Below are 17,345 nucleotides of genomic sequence, written 5' to 3'. Positions count from 1 at the left end.
GCGTACTGAGTTCGCCCTTCAGGAGCTTGAACGCCTTAGCTCCCACCTCTTCGCTTGGCACTGGCTCCCTTCTAGTGGGACCTCAGGCCACTCTGGCGGCATCCTCTTAGGGGTAAAGGATGCCACCTTTGAGGTGGGTGGCATGGACCGGGGTGAATTCTTTGTTAGTATGGAGATCTTCGAGCGCGCCCTAAATTTCAAATGGGAGGTCATTATTGTGTACGGACCGGCGGACCACCGCCGCTCCCTGGCCTTCCTAGCAGAGCTGCAGCTGAAGATCTCTAACTCCCTCCTCCCAGTTCTCGTGGGCGGAGACTTTAATCTCATCCGATCCCCGGATGAGAAGAATAATGATCAGATTAACTTCCCCCGGATGCAATTATTCAACGATTGGATCGCAGAGCTGGGGCTCCGCGAACTTGATCGGACGGGTGCCAGGTTCACCTGGACGAACCAACAGATTGTCCTGACACAATCCGTCCTGGATCGTGTCCTAGTTTCCCCTGAATGGGAATTACGCTGCCCCTGGCATTGCTCCGGGCTGTCACCCGGATCGGGTCTGACCATGTCCCCCTCCTCCTCTCCACCGCCGACGAGCGGCCCTCCACCCTGACGCTATTTTGGTTCGAGCCCTTCTGGCTCAATCAGGCCGGCTTCCAGGAGGTTGTCGTTGTTCGCTGGATTTTTGCTCGCTCTGCTCCCCATCGCTCCATGTCCGCTGTCGACTCGTGGCACTTCTGCGCCAAGCTTGCCCGCCAATTCATGAAGGGTTGGGGGGCCAACCTGGGCCGGGACCTTAGAGAGCGCAAAAAGGCCCTCTTGATGGCTATCCAAGCCCTGGACACCCGCGCCGACTCGACCGGGATCTCCCCTGATGAGTGGATGCTGCGATACGATCTGGAAGACCGACTCTCCACCATTTACACAAATGAAGAGGCCTACTGGCGCCTACGTGGTACCCATAGGTGGGTACTTCAGGGAGATGCCAACACCGCCTATTTTCAGGCGGTGGCGAACGGCCGGCGTTATCGCAATTCCATCCACTGCCTTTGGGATGGAGACACGCCGATCGTTCTCCCCTCGGCCATCCATACCCACGTAGACGGCTTTTATAAAGCCTTATTTACTCCCACCCCGCGGGGTGGGGCTAGTCTCGCCCCCGACATTTGGTCGGGTGCGCAATTGGTCTTGGTAGAGGCCAATGCGGCATTAGTTGCCCCTTTTGACGAGGACGAGGTCCTCGCAGCCATTAAGGGGATGAACCCCTCCTCGGCCCCGGGTCCTGATGGCCTGCCTGTGATGTTCTTTAAAACGTTCTGGCCTACCATCAAGCCGGAGGTCATGGCTCTGTTCGAAGAATTTTATTCGGGCTCCATGGACCTTGGGCGCCTCAATTACGGGATTGTGACCCTCATCCCCAAGGTCCCGGGCGCCTCGGACATCCGCCAGTTCCGCCCAATCATAGTGATTAATGTGATTTTTCGGATCTTGGCCAAAGGGTGCGCCAATAGGGTGACCCTCCTTGCTGACACGATTACCCATCCGAACTAATCCGCCTTCATACAAGGTCGATTTATTCTCGATGGAGTGTTAGTATTCCACGAGGTCCTCCACGAGGTCCGTCTAAAACGCCTCCGCGCGGTCTTCCTAAAGCTAGACTTTCACAAAGCCTATGACACGATACAGTGGCCATTCCTGCGTGAAGTGTTGCTTCGCAAGGGCTTCGACAACCGTTGGGTGACCCGCGTCATGCAGCTTGTCTCTTGTGGCCGGACCGCCGTGAACATCAACGGTTACGTTGGGCCCTACTTCCCCACCCTTTGTGGGGTCCGTCAGGGTGACCCCTTCTCACCGTTCTTGTTCAACATGGTGGTTGATGCCCTGGCATCCATCTTGGAAAAGGCCAAGGCTGCTGGTCATATCCGTGGCTTAGTCCCCCACCTAGTCGGAGGGGGAGGGGTCTCCCTCCTTCAATATGCGGATGATACCATTATAATGGTCGAGGGATCCGCCCTAGATATCACTAAATTGAACTTCCTCCTCCTGTGCTTCCAACAAATGTCAGGCCTAACCATCAACTTCGATAAGAGCAAAGTGATGGTCCTCGGGTACCCCTTGGAGGAAACACAGGCTATTGCTGACCGACTAAACTGTCGGTTGGGTTCTTTCCTCACGACCTATCTAGGGATCCCCATTAGTGACTCACGCCTCACCGTGGCTGATCTTCGCCCCACGGTGACCCGTATGCAACATCGTGTTGAGCCCTGGAAAGGGTGCTGGCTGTCGAAGGCTGCTCGCGTGATCCTTATCAACTCTTCGCTTGCTAGCCTCCTTTGGTTCCTCATGAGATTTTATAGCCTACATGAAACCCTACACCAGGAGATCGCCAAATACCAATCCAAATTCTTCTGGGCTGGGGAGGGGGGTAAGCAGAAGTACCACATGGTCAGCTGGCCAGATGTATGCAAACCCAAGGACCAGGGCGGTCTTGGGATTTTGTCCTCCCGACGCATGAACATTGCCCTCCTGACTCGTTGGCTCTGGCGCATTGCCAATGGAGATGGAGGTCTCTGGCTTACTATCATCCAGAACAAGTACCTGCGTGGGCAGCCTCTCGCATTTTGTCAGCGCTCAGGCGGCTCCCAGTTTTGGCAGGCCGTCGTCCAGCTGCTGCCTGTTCTGCGCATTGGCACATCCCTTTCGGTGGGTACTGGGTCCTCGACCCTGTTCTGGCTTGATAGGTGGCTAGGCGACACCCCCCTAGCCGTGTGCTTCCCAGTTCTCTTCGACATCGTTGTTGACCCTCGGGTCTCTGTCGAGACGGCCATTATTGACTTAGGGCGCCTCGCTTTCCACCACCCCTTTGGCCCCCTTGAGGTTGCAGCTTGGGATGCCCTCCTCCAGGACATCGCACTCCTCCCTATAGACGTTGCCGACTCCCGGACATCATCTCTTGGCGACTGGAACCCTCCAGCTGTTTCTCCACCAAATCTCTCTACGCGGCTATCGCCCCATCGACGGCCCCCGAGCCCTTTAGTTTGATTTGGGACATCCGCCTGCCCCTGAAGATCAGGATCTTCCTATGGTAATGGATCCACGGCCGCCTCCCGTCCGGAGTTGAGGTCCTTAAGCGTCATGGACCTGGAGATGGGATGTGCCCCATGTGCGGCACGATAGAGGATGCCAACCACATCTTCTTCTCGTGCTACACGGCACAGTTCCTCTAGTCATGTTTCCGCGAAACGGTTGGGGGCCAGTGGTGCAACACCAACTTCCCTGACCTGCTTGCGGAAATTCAGGCCTCACCCCCTCGCTACAGGCATATTAGATGGTTGTGCGTGGGGGTCCTTTCCTGGACGCTGTGGACTGTTCGCAATAAGCTTGTGATACAGAAGGTGCCTCTTCGGCGTGCTACTGACTCCATTTTTAAAATGTGTGGTTACTTGCAGCTCTGGCGGCAGTTTAGCCGCCCACAGGACCGGGACGTCATCAGCACCCTCCTCGCCGACCTTCGATCGATGGCCTTCCGCTTGGCGCCCCTGCTCCCCCCGCCACCCCCAGAGCCCGACTAGATGTTGTGTCACTCCCGGCGCGTGTGCCTTTTTGTTTTTCAGGGCTTGTTGAGCCGTGCCCTCAGCATTAACCCTTCCACTACTTATCTGTCTGGATCTTGCGTGTGTGTGTGTGTGTGTTTGTGTGCTTGAACCTTGTTGGATGTTGGCTTGGGCATTTGCTTTATAATATAAATCGGGGCGAAAGCCTTTTTCGGTAATATTGTGTCATGGGCCCACCTCCTAGGGATATGTATAGATTTTCTTGAACAAAGTACAGACGTAAGCGCTCATATATACACGCATACACTCATCCCTATGAACGTACACACACACACCCTACCCCTTTGAGCACCTCCGAGAGACTGAGCCGGCATATCATTCTGAGATTTTACGAAGTCACTGTAGGCGCCTCGTAGTCGATGGAACGTCTCCTTTCATTGAACACGCATCTCCGGAACTTCTGAAATAAATCCCGGATAAATGCGAGCATCAGGACTTGAACCCTAATTGGCTGGGGATACCACTGTCCACCTAATGATCCAACCACAGGTTGGTTCGCAGGTATCTGTATAGTTGAGGTCGTGACTCCTCTTGTACTCCCTCCGGTCCTTTTTAGTTCGCATATAAGATTTGACCGAAGTCAAGCCTCGTAAAGTTTGACCAACTTTATAGAAAAAAGTACCAACATTCACAATCTGAAATCAATATCAATAGATGTGTAATGACTTAAAGTTTCATACTATATAACTTTAGCATGTCAGATGTTGATTTTTTTATATAAATACGGTCAAACTTTGTGAAGTTTGACTTCAGAGAATTCTAATATGCAGAGTAAAAAGGACCGGAGGGAGTACATGATATATATGTGCCTAGTGCACCCGATCAATGCATTGCATGTTGCACACCCTAAACCTAGTCTTCTACATGGTATCAGTTTTGCTCACGATCCTACCCTAACCCTGGCCGCCACCGCCGCTTCCTGCCGCCGACACACACCGTAGCCGCGCCGCTACTCTCATAGCTGCCGCCGGCCCCTGTCGCCGCCGCCTCCCTCCCCTCCATCGCTTCCGCCACCCCTTCCCCATCTATAGCTGCCGCCGCCGCTCTCCCCTACAACCGCAGTCGCCGCCCATCCCTCTCCACCCCTCCCTTCCCCAAGCCGCCCCTCCTCCCGTCGCCTCCCCGCTGCCATGAACTCCTCGGGCTCCTCCATCTCCTCTGGCACCAACCACTTTGTCAGTCCGGATGTCACCCTCGTTCACGATCTCAACATCCACAAGCGCGTCCCGATGGTCCTTGATCAATCCACCGCCTACTACTCCGCTTGGAAGTAGTACTTATCCTTGGTGTTTCGCGAGTATTTGCTCCACGGTTATGTCGATGGCACCGTGGACTCCAGCTGTTGGGGAACGTAGTAATTTCAAAAAAATTCCTATGCACACGCAAGATCATGGTGATGCATAGCAACGAGAGTGGAGAGTGTTGTCTACGTACCCTCGTAGACCGCAATGGAAGCGTTGACACAACATAGAGGAAGTAGTCGTACGTCTTCCCGATCCGACCGATCCAAGTACCGAATGTACGGCACCTCCGAGTTCTGCACATCGTCAACTCGGTGACGTCCCTCGAGCTCCGATCCAGCCGAGTGTTGAGGGAGAGTTTCGTCAGCACGACGGCGTGATGATGGTGATGATGTTCTACCGATGCAGGGCTTCGCCTAAGCACCGCTACGATATGACCGAGGTGGAATATGGCGGAAGGAGGCACCGCACACAGCTAAGGAACGATCATGAAGATCAACTTGTGTGTCATGGGGTGCCCCCCTGCCCCCGTATATAAAGGAGGGAGGGGGAGGTGCGGCCGGCCCCTAGGCGTGCGCCTGGAGGAGTCCTACTCCCACCGGGAGTAGGACTCCCCCCTCTTGCCTTGTTGGAGAAGGAAAGGGGAAGCGGGAAAGAGGAAAGGCCCCCCCTCCTTATCCTATTTGGACTAGGGGGGAGGGGGCGCGCGGCCTGCCATGGCCGGCCCTCCTCTTCTCCCTTAGGGCCCATGTAGGCCCATTAACCCCCGGGGGGTTCCGGTAACCCCCCGGTACTCCGGTAAAATCCCGATTTCACCCGAAACGATTCCGATATCCAAATATAGGCTTCCAATATATCAATCTTTATGTATCGACCATTTCGAGACTCCTCGTCATGTCCGTGATCACATCCGGGATTCCTAACAACCTTCGGTACATCAAAACACAAAAACCCTAATTACGATCGTCACCGAACTTTAAGCGTGCGGACCCTACGGGTTCAAGAACTATGTAGACATGACCGAGACACGTCTCCGGTCAATAACCAATATCGGAACCTGGATCCTCATATTGGTTCCTACATATTCTACGAAGATCTTTATCGGTCAAACCGCATAACAGCATACGTTGTTCCTTTGTCATCGGTATGTTACCTGCCCGAGATTCGATCGTCGGTATTCCAATACCTAGTTCAATCTCATTACTGGCAAGTCTCTTTACTCGTTCTGTAATACATCATTCCACAACTAACTCATTAGTTGCTATGCTTGCAAGGCTTAAGTGATGTGCATTATCGAGAGGGCCTAGAGATACCTCTTCGACAATCGGAGTGACAAATCCTAATCTCGAAATACGCCAACCCAACAAGTACCTTCGGAGACACCTGCAGAGCACCTTTATAATCACCCAGTTACGTTGTGACGTTTGGTAGCACCCAAAGTGTTCCTCCGGTAAACGGGAGTTGCATAATCTCATAGTCATAGGAACATGTATAAGTTATGAAGAAAGCAATAGCAACAAACTAAACGATCAAGTGCTAAGCTAACGGAATGGGTCAAGTCAATCACATCATTCTCCTAATGATGTGATCCCGTTAATCAAATGACAACTCCTATCTATTGTTAGGAAACATAACCATCTTCGATCAACGAGCTAGTCAAGTAGAGGCATACTAGTGACACTCTGTTTGTCTATGTATTCACACATGTATTATGTTTCCGGTTAATACAATTCTAGCATGAATAATAAACATTTATCATGATATAAGGAAATAAATAATAACTTTATTATTGCCTCTAGGGCATATTTCCTTCACCAGCCTCATGGTGAACGATGAGGAGTGGATGATCCTCGACACCATCATCATCCGCTGGTTCTACCTCACCATCTCGCTCCAAGGACCTCTTCCACACGGTGGTGGACGACGACGACGATGCTCACAATGTCTGGACCAAGCTCAACGAACTCTTCACCGTCAACCACCTCCAACGCAAGGTCCTCCCCCACGGCTAGTTTTATGGGTGGCAGCAGCTTGACTCGCCTCAAAAAGCTTGTTGATAAGCTCCATGATCTTGTCGAGACGGTCGGCGACGAGCTTCTTATCAGCACCCTCACTGTTGGCCTCAACGAGGACTTCAGGAACGCCGCCTCCAACCTAACCCTTATTCCAGACCCGACCTTCGCGAAGGTGGTGGCGTACCTGAAGCTGGGGGAGCACCGGATGAAGATGACGTGGTCCCGGGCGACACAGATTACCCTAGATGTCGTCACCTCTCGCGGCGCCCCCCACCGCCCGCCTCGGCTCCTTCCAAGCCGCGGCCTGAAGGAAATATGCCCTGGAGGCAATAATAAAGTTATTATTTATTTTCTTATATTATGATAGATGTTTATTATTCATGCTAGAATTGTATTAACTGGAAACATAATACATGTGTGAATACATAGACAAACAGAGTGTCACTAGTATGCCTCTACTTGACTAGCTCGTTGATCAAAGATGGTTATGTTTCCTAACCATAGACATGAGTTGTCATTTGATTAACGGGATCACATCATTAGGAGAATGATGTGATTGACTTGACCCATTCCGGTAGCATAGCACTTGATCGTTTAGTTTGTTGCTATTGCTTTCTTCATGACTTATACATGTTCCTATGACTATGAGATTATGCAACTCCCGTCTATCGGAGGAACACTTTGTGTGCCACCAAACGTCACAACGTAACTGGGTGATTATAAAGGTGCTCTACAGGTGTCTCCGAAGGTACTTGTTGGGTTGGAGTATTTCGAGATTAGGATTTGTCACTCGGATTGTCGGAGAGGTATCTCTGGGCCCTCTCGGTAATGCACATCACTTAAGCCTTGCAAGCATTGCAACTAATGAGTTAGTTGCAGGATGATGTATTACGGAACGAGTAAAGAGACTTTCCGGTAACGAGATTGAACTAGGTATTGAGATACCGACGATTGAATCTTGGGCAAGTAACATACCGATGACAAAGAAAACAACGTATGTTGTTATGCGGTCTGACCGATAAAGATCTTCGTAGAATATGTGGGAGCCAATATGAGCATCCAGGTTCCGCTATTGGTTATTGACCGGAGATGTGTCTCAGTCATGTCTACATTGTTCTCGAACCCATAGGGTCCGCACGCTTAAGGTTTCGATGATAGTTATATTATGAGTTTATGAGTTTTGATGTACCGAAGGAGTTTGGAGTCCCGGATGAGATCGCGGACATGACGAGGAGTCTCGAAATGGTCGGGACGTAAAGATCGATATATTGGACGACTATATTCGGACATTGGAAAGGTTCCGAGTGATTCGGGTATTTTTCGGAGTAACGGAGAGTTACGGGAATACATATTGGGCCTTATTGGGCCATACGGGAAAGAAGGAAAAGGGCCTCAAGGATGGCCGCACCCCTCCCCTTGGTCTGGTCCGAATTGGACTAGGGAAGGGGGCGCCCCCTTCCTTCCTTCTCCTTTTTCCTTCCTCTTTTCCTATTCCATATGGGAGGTGGAATCCTACTAGGACTAGGGAGTCCTAGTAGGACTCCACACTTGGCGCCCCCCTCCTAGGGCCGGCCTCCTCCTCCCTTGCTCCTTTATATACGGGTGCAAGGGGTCACCCCAAAGACACAACAATTGATCCGTGAGATCTTTTAGCCGTGTGCGGTGCCCTCCTCCACCATAATCCTCGATAATATTGTAGCGGTGCTTAGGCGAAGCCCTGCGACGGTAGAACATCAAGATCGTCACCACTTCATCGTGCTGACGGAACTTTTCCCCGACATTCTGCTGGATCGGAGTCCGGGGATCGTCATCGAGCTGAACGTGTGTTAGAACTCGGAGGTGTCGTAGTTTCGGTGCTTGATCGGTCGGGCCGTGAAGACGTACGACTACATCAACCGCGTTGTGCTAACGCTTCCGCTTCCGGTCTATGAGGGTACGTAGACAACACTCTCCCCTCTCGTTGCTATGCGTCACCATGATCTTGCGTGTGCGTAGGAAATTTTTGAAATTACTACGTTCCCCAACAGTGGCATCCGAGCCTAGGTTTTATGTGTTGATGTTATATGCACGAGTAGAACACAAGTGAGTTGTGGGCGATATAAGTCATACTGCTTACCAGCATGTCATACTTTGGTTCGGCAGTATTGTTGGATGAAGCGGCCCGGACCGACATTACGCGTACGCTTACGCGAGACTGGTTCTACCGACGTGCTTTGCACACAGGTGGCTGGCGGGTGTCAGTTTCTCCAACTTTAGTTGAACCGAGTGTGGCTACGCCCGGTCCTTGCGAAGGTTAAAACAGCACCAACTTGACAAACTATGGTTGTGGTTTTGATGCGTAGGTAAGAATGGTTCTTGCTAAGCCCATAGCAGCCACGTAAAACTTGCAACAACAAAGTAGAGGACGTCGAACTTGTTTTTGCAGGGCGTGTTGTGATGTGATATGGTCAAGACGTGATGAGATATAAGTTGTTGTATAAGATGATCATGTTTTGTTGAAGTTATCAACAACTGGCAGAAGCCTTATGGTTGTCTCTTTATTGCATAAGATGCAAGCGCCAAATAATTGCTTTACTTTATCGCTATGCGATAGCAATAGTTGCAAGAGCAATAGTTGGCGAGACGACCATGTGACGACACATTGATATAGATCAAGATGATGGAGATCATGGTGTCATGCCGATGAAGATGGAGATCATGACAGTACTTTGGAGATGGAGATCAAAGGCGCAAGATGATCATGGCCATATCATGTCACATATTATGATTGCATATGATGTTTATCTTTTATGCATCTTATTTTGCTTAGTTTGACGGTAGCTTTATAAGATGATCCCTTACTAAAAGTTCAACGTATAAGTGTTCTCCCTGAGTATGCGCCGTTGCCAAAGTTCGTCGTGCCCAGACACCACGTGATGATCGGGTGTGCTGAGCTCTACGTCCATCTACAACGGGTGCAAGCCAGTTTTGCACACGCAGAATACTCAGGTTAAACTTGACGAGCCTAGCATATGCAGATATAGCCTCGGAACACTGAGACCGAAAGGTCAAGCGTGAATCATATAGTATGACCAACATAATGATGTTCACCATTGAAAGCTACTCCATTTCACGTGATGATCGGTTATGGTTTAGTTGATTTGGATCACGTGATCACTTAGATGATTAGAGGGATGTCTATCTAAGTGGGAGTTCTTAAGTAATATGATTAATTGAACTTTAATTTATCATGAACTTAGTCCTGGTAGTATTAGCATGTCTATGTTGTAGATCAATAGCTCGCGATGTTGCTCCTCGTTTAATTTTTATTTGTTCCTAGAGAAAACTAGGTTGAAAAATGTTAGTAGCAATGATGCGGATTGGATCCGTGATCTGAGGTTTATCCTTATTGTTGCATAGAAGAATTATGTCCTTGATGCACCGCTAGGTGACTGACCTATTGCAGGAGCAGATGCAGACGTTATGAACGTTTGGCTAGCTCAATATGATGACTACTTGATAGTTTAGTGCACCATGCTTAACAGCTTAGAATCGGGATTTCAAAGACGTTTTGAACGTCATGGACCATATGAGATGCTCCAGGAGTTGAAGTTAATATTTCAAGTAAATAACCGAGTTGAGAGATAGGAAGTCTCCAACAAGTTCTATAGCTAAAAGATGGAGGAGAATAGCTCAAGCAGTGAGCATGTGCTCAGATTGTCTGGGTACTACAATCGCTTGAATCAAGTGGGAGTTAATCTTCCAGATAAAATAGTGATTGACAGAATTCTCTAGTCACCATCACCAAGTTAGTAGAACTTCGTGATGAACTATGATATGCAAGGGATAACAGAAATGATTCCCAAGCTCTTCGTAATGCTGAAATCGACGAAGGTAGAAATCAAGAAAAATATCAAGTGTTGATGGTAGACAAGGCCACTAGTTTCAAGAAAAGGGCAAAGGGAAGAAGGGGAACTTCAAGAAGAACGGCAAGCAAGTTGCTGCTCAAGTGAAGAAGCCCAAGTCTGATCCTAAGCCTGAGACTAAGTGCTTCTACTGCAATGGGACTGGTCACTGGAAGCGGAACTGCCCCAAGTATTTGGCGGATAAGAAGGATGGCAAAGTGAACAAAGGTATATTTGATATACAGATTATTGGTGTGTATTTTACTAGTGTTCGTAGCAACCCCTCGGTATTTGATACTGGTTCAGTTGCTAAGAGTAGTAACTCGAAACGGGAGTTGTAGAATGAAGAGAGACTAGTTAAGGGTGAAGTGACGATGTGTGTTGGAAGTGGTTCCAAGATTGATATGATCATCATCACAAACTCCCTATACTTTCGGGATTAGTGTTAAACCTAAATAAGTGTTATTTGGTGTTTGCATTGAGCATGAATATGATTTGATCATGTTTATTGCAATACAGTTATTCATTTAAGTAAGAGAATAAATTGTTATTCTGTTTACATATATGGTTACACACCCAACGAAAATGGTTCGTTGGATCTCGATCGTAGTGATACACATATTCATAATATTGAAACCAAAAGATGCAAAGTTAATAATGATAGTGCAACTTATTTGTGGCACAGCCGTTTAGGTCATATTGGAGTAAAGCGCATGAAGAAACTCCATGCTGATTGACTTTTGGAATCACTTGATTATGAATCAGTTGATGCTTGCGAACCATGCCTCATGGGCAAGATGACTAAGACTCCGTTCTCTGGAACAATGCAGCAAGCAACAAATTTGTTGGAAATCATGCATACTGATGTATGTGGTCCGATGAATATTGAAGCTCGCGGCAGGTATCATTATTTTCTAATCTTCACAGATGATTTGAGCAGATATGAGTATATCTACTTGATGAAACACAAGTCTGAAACATTTGAAAAGTTCGAAGAATTTCAGAGTGAAGTGGAGAATCATCATAACAAAAATAAAAGTTTCTACGATATGATCGCAGAAGTAAAATATTTGAGTTACGAGTTTGGCCTTCAGTTAAAAACAATGTCAAAAAGTTTCACTACTCACGCCACCTGGAACACCACAGCATAATGGTGTGTCCGAACGTCATAACCGTACTTTATTAGATATGGTGCAATCTATGATGTCTCTTACCGATCTACCACTATCGTTTTGGGGTTATGCATTAGAGACAGGTGCATTCACGTTAAATAGGGCACCATCTAAATCCGTTGAGACGACACTGTATGAACTATGGTTTGGCAAGAAACCTAAGCTGTCGTTTCTTAAAGTTTGAGGTTGCAATGCTTATGTGAAAAAGTTTCAACCTGATAAGCTCTAACCCAAATCGGAGAAGTGCGTCTTCATAGGATACCCAAAAGAAAATGTTGGGTACACCTTCTATCACAGATCCGAAGGCAATATATTCGTTGCTTTGAATGGATCCTTTCTAGAAAAGGAGTTTCTCTCGAAAGAAGTGAGTGGGAGGAAAGTAGAACTTGATGAGGTAATTGTACCTGCTCCCTTATTGGAAAGTAGTTCATCACAGAAATCTGTTCCTGTGGTTACTACACCAATTAGTGAGGAAGCTAATGATGATGATCATGTAACTTCAGATCAAGTTACTACCGAACCTCGTAGGTAAACCAGAGTGATATCCGCACCAGAGTGGTACGGTAATCCTGTTCTAGAGGTCATGTTACTTGACCATGATGAGCCTACGAACTATGAGGAAGCGATGATGAGCCCAGATTCTACGTAATGGCTTGAGGCCATGAAATCTGAGATGAGATCCATGTATGAGAACAAAGTATGGACTTTGATTGACTTGCCCATTGATTGGCGAGCCATTGATATTAAATGGATCTTCAAGAGGAAGACGGACGCTGATAGTAGTGTTACTATCTAGAAAGCTAGAGTTGTCGCAAAAAGGTTTTCGACAAGTTCAAAGGGTTGACTACGATGAGAGTTTCTCACTCGTATCTATGCTTAAGTCTGTCCGAATCATGTTAGCAATTGCCGCATTTTATGAAATCTGGTAAATGGATAAACAAAACTGCATTCCTTAATGGATTTATTAAAGAAGAGTTGTATATGATGCAACCAGAAGGTTTTGTCAATCCTAAAGGTACTAACAAAATATGCAAGCTCCAGCGATCCATCTATGGACTGGTGCAAGCATCTCGGAGTTGGAATATACGCTTTGATAAGTTGATCAAAGCATATAGTTTTATACAGACTTGCGGTGAAGCCTGTATTTATAAGGAAGTGAGTGAGAGCACTACAACATTTCTGATAAGTATATGTGAATGACATATTGTTGATCGGAGATAATGTAGAATTATTCTGCAAAGCATAAAGGAATTTTTGAAAGGAGTTTTTCAAAGAAAGACCTCGGTGAAGCTGCTTACATATTGAGCACCAAGATCTATAGAGATAGATCAAGACGCTTGATAAGTTTTTCAATGAGTACATACCTTGACAAGATTTTGAAGTAGTTCAAAATGGAACGGTCAAAAAGGAGTTCTTGCCTGTGTTACAAGGTGTGAAGTTGAGTAAGACTCAAAACCCGACCACGGCAGAAGATAGAGAGAGAGAGAGAATGAAAGTCATTCCCTATGCCTCAACCATAGGTTCTATAAAGTATGCCATGTTGTGTACCAGACCTATTGTATACCCTGCCTTGAGTTTGGCAAGGGAGTACAATAGTGATCTAGGAGTAGATCACTGGACATTGGTCAAAATTATCCTTGGTGGAATAAGGGTATGTTTCTCGATTATGGAGGTGACAAAAGGTTTGTCGTAAAGGGTTACGTCGATGCAAGTTTTGACACTGATCCAGATGACTCTAAGTCTCAATCTGGATACATATTGAAAGTGGGAGCAATTAGCTAGAGTAGCTCCGTGCAGAGCATTGTTGACATAGAAATTTGCAAAATACATACGGATCTGAATGTGGCAGACCCATTGACTAAACTTCTCTCACAAGCAAAACATGATCACACCTTAGTACTCTTTCGGTGTTAATCACATAGCGATGTGAACTAGATTATTGACTCTAGTAAACCCTTTGGGTGTTGGTCACATGTCGATGTGAACTATGGGTGATAATCATATGGTGATGTGAACTATTGGTATTAAATCACATGGCGATGTGAACTAGATTATTGACTCTAGTGCAAGTGGGAGACTGAAGGAAATATGCCCTAGAGGCAATAATAAAGTTATTATTTATTTCCTTATATCATGATAAATGTTTATTATTCATGCTAGAATTGTATTAACTGGAAACATAATACATGTGTGAATACATAGACAAACAGAGTGTCACTAGTATGCCTCTACTTGACTAGCTCGTTGATCAAAGATGGTTATGTTTCCTAACCATAGACATGAGTTGTCATTTGATTAACGGGATCACATCATTAGGAGAATGATGTGATTGACTTGACCCATTCCGTTAGCATAGCACTTGATCGTTTAGCTTGTTGCTATTGCTTTCTTCATGACTTATACATGTTCCTATGACTATGAGATTATGCAACTCCTGTTTACCGGAGGAACACTTTGTGTGCCACCAAACGTCACAACGTAACTGGGTGATTATAAAGGTGCTCTACAGGTGTCTCCGAAGGTACTTGTTGGGTTGGCGTATTTCGAGATTAGGATTTGTCACTCCGATTGTCGGAGAGGTATCTCTGGGCCCTCTCGGTAATGCACATCACTTAAGCCTTGCAAGCATTGCAACTAATGAGTTAGTTGCAGGATGATGTATTACGAAATGAGTAAAGAGACTTGCCAGTAACGAGATTGAACTAGGTATTGAGATACCGACAATCGAATCTCGGGCAAGTAACATACCGATGACAAAGGGAACAACGTATGTTGTTATGCGGTCTGACCGATAAAGATCTTCGTAGAATATGTAGGAGCCAATATGGGCATCCAGGTCCCGCTATTGGTTATTGACCGGAGACGTGTCTCGGTCATGTCTACATTGTTCTCGAACCGTAGGGTCCGCACGCTTAAGGTTTCGATGACAGTTATATTATGAGTTTATGAGTTTTGATGTACCGAAGGAGTTCGGAGTCCCGGATGAGGTCGGGGACATGACGAGGAGTCTCGAAATGGTCGGGATATAAAGATCGATATATTGGACGACTATATTCGGACATTGGAAAGGTTCCGAGTGATTCGGGTATTTTTCGGAGTACCGGGGAGTTACGGGAATACGTATTGGGCCTTATTGGGCCATCGGGAAAGAAGGAAAAGGGCCTCAAGGGTGGGCGCACCCCTCCCCTTCGTCTGGTCTGAATTGGACTAGGGAAGGGGGGCGCCCCCTTCCTTCCTTCTCCATCCTACTAGGACTAGGGAGTCCTAGTAGGACTCCACACTTGGCGCGCCCCCTCCTAGGGCCGGCCTCCTCCTCCTTTGCTCCTTTATATACGGGTGCAGGGGGGCACCCCAAAGACACAACAATTGATCATTGAGATCTATTAGCCATGTGCGGTGCCCTCCTCCACCATAATCCTCGATAATATTGTAGCGGTGCTTAGGCGAAGCCCTGCGATGGTAGAACATCAAGATCGTCACCACTCCGTCGTGCTGACGGAACTCTTCCCCGACATTCTGCTGGATCGGAGTCTGGGGATCATCATCGAGCTGAACGTCTGCTAGAACTCGGAGGTGCCATAGTTTCGGTGCTTGATCGGTCGGGCCGTGAAGACGTACGACTACATCAACCGCGTTGTGCTAACGCTTCTGCTTCCGGTCTATGAGGGTACGTAGACAACACTCTCCCCTCTCGTTTCTATGCATCACCATGATCTTGCGTGTGCGTAGGAATTTTTTTGAAATTACTACGTTCCCAACACGGCCGCCGGCCTCTTACCCACCGCCACCATCGCCGGGCTTGGCTCCTTTGGATCGCCATCGGGGCGGTCGTCGCGGCCGCAAGCAGCAGCAGCCCGGCGCCCAGGGAGGGGAGCCCGCACTGCGCGACAGCAGCAGCCGGTGCCGTGGTACGCCGGGCAAAACCCGTGGACCGGTGTCGTGCATGCTTATTCAATGCCGGTCCGGTGTGCGCTTGTGCCCGGCATCCTCGGTCCTCGGCCCTCCTCCCATCAGGCATTCTACGACGCGCCCCAGCCATATGCGACGCCCTAGGGGGTGTTCTCCTACGGTCAACAGCTGCCGCCAGGTGGGCCGCCGCTGCTGCCCCCCGCGCCCCACCGCAACAGCCCTACGCTGCGCCCATGCCCTCGCTTCCATCGGTGCCCTGGGACCTGGCTCTTCTGGCGGTCCTTCACTCCGCCCCCACCCTGGCCAACTACAATGGCGGCGGTGACTGGTACATGGACACCGGAGCTACCGCTCACATGTTCTCCCACCCCGGATACCTCCACACCTCCTACCCTGTCCACATATCTACTCGCATCACCGTCGGAGATGGTTCTTCTCTCCCGATCACTCACATAGGACATGCATCTTTTCCATCATCATATACACCATTATCCTTGTCTATCAGGCCTGCAAGGTTTACACTTTTCTTGTGTGCACGTCCTCTTATGTGACTCCACTTGTTGCCTCTCAAGGATGAACTGGAAGCTGCGAGGTAGATTCGCTGATTTGTGACAGGCTTAGTAGTTAGAGCATCTCCACTCATTCTGCCCCCCAACGCAAAGGCCGGTGCTCTTTCAGGCGCCCGTCTGGCAATTTTTAGGCCGTGAGACGATCTAGGTCCCAGCCACACCCCTAGGCGCCGCTCCCAAGGCATCACAAATTCAAACGGGTCCATTTCCCGCCCCCATAAAACGCCACAAGTCCGGCGATCACGTTGCCACAGTTCGGCGTGCAAAAAAAGAAAGGACTCGACACATCAAACGGCAGAGTCGGCCTCCGGCGTCGCATGAGTCAGCGTGCGCGGGCTGGGCGGTGTCAGTGCGGCTTCTTCTGTGCAGCGAGGTGTCGGCGCGGCTTATGTGCTACTGGGCATCGTGGAGGCATCATCGCTCAGGCTTGGCGGCGGCGTTGGCAGCGGCGTGGGAGTTGGCGGCGCCGTCGACGACATCTGGTTCAGGATGAGGCCGTGCTCCGCCATGTACCACGCCTTGACCTGCTCGTCCATCGCCGACATGTCCGCCCGCCCATCAGGAAAGCCAGGTCGGTGTTCCTCTTCTTCGCGGCGACGTTGGTCCGGAGCAGGTCGAGCTTGACGGCGTTGTTCGTCATCAACGCTGACCACCGCGCCTCGGTCTTCTCCTCCCGCTGGGCGGCCCGGGTCTTAGTGTCGTCGAGGCAATGCTCGATGGACTCGTGCACGTGTGCGTGCCGACTCGGCGTGTTTCCCCTTCTTGCCCCCTTTGTTGCCGTCTGGGCGCCCGTCTCCCGCACCCGGCATCGGTGCGTCAGACTTGTACGTCTCCTTGGCCTTGGCAAGGGTGCGCCGGACATCCGCCCACTTCTCGCACTTCTCGATCCGCTTGAAGACGTGAAGGTACTTGAAGTCTTGGTCACTACTGTCCTGGCAAAA

This window comes from Triticum aestivum, chromosome 5A (assembly GCF_018294505.1).
Source record: "Triticum aestivum cultivar Chinese Spring chromosome 5A, IWGSC CS RefSeq v2.1, whole genome shotgun sequence".
NCBI classification, from domain to species: Eukaryota; Viridiplantae; Streptophyta; class Magnoliopsida; order Poales; family Poaceae; genus Triticum; species Triticum aestivum.
Note: the sequence above shows the minus strand (reverse complement) of the source record.